We start from the raw sequence: 681 nt of genomic DNA, 5'->3' as shown, positions 1-681 counted from the left end.
TTTAAGGTTTAACGTTTAGGGTTTAGGGTTTAGTATTTAGGGTATAGGGTTTAGTATTTTGCTGAAGATTTAACAATATTAATTTATTTATTTTTTGTAACTATTTTTATGTATTTTTATTATTTTATTTTAAAAATATAATCTAATTTGGATATTTAATTTTATTTCCTTTTTTAAAAGATATCAAATATCTAATACTCAAACACTATTGGTTGGTGAATCTAGAGGTTTACCCTAGAGGGTGAACCCAAAAATTTCTCAAAAGAAAATGTAATAACAGAATAAAGCATGTTCTGGGCATTCTTTTCGAAACCTACGTTAATTATAATTTTAAAACAAATTTACAGAATTTTCCCTTCTTTCAAAAAAATAAAATTCTCAGGTTTGCCACTTTAACCCTTCCCAAGATTTAAACTTTTATTCTCTTACCAATTCAATAACACGCACAAGCTAAATATCTACACGCACCTATCCCGCGCGTGTCCAGTATACTCCTGAATTTTTCAACTAACACGGTAACACGGACGTGAGACAAAGTGCGAGCCTCTGTATTCACTTTGTGTCCTGACAGTTACTGGTCCACTTTCTCTTTTAACCAACGAATCTCCACGCGTTTTACCCTCACCGCGCGCGTGAACCAACAACCAATCTCTCACTTTCTTTTTTTTGTTTTCTTCTTCA

Source organism: Brassica oleracea, chromosome C4 (assembly GCF_000695525.1).
Source record: "Brassica oleracea var. oleracea cultivar TO1000 chromosome C4, BOL, whole genome shotgun sequence".
In the NCBI taxonomy this organism is placed as follows: Eukaryota; Viridiplantae; Streptophyta; class Magnoliopsida; order Brassicales; family Brassicaceae; genus Brassica; species Brassica oleracea.
The sequence above is the reverse complement of the archived record's forward strand: the minus strand, read 5'-3'. Positions refer to the sequence as shown.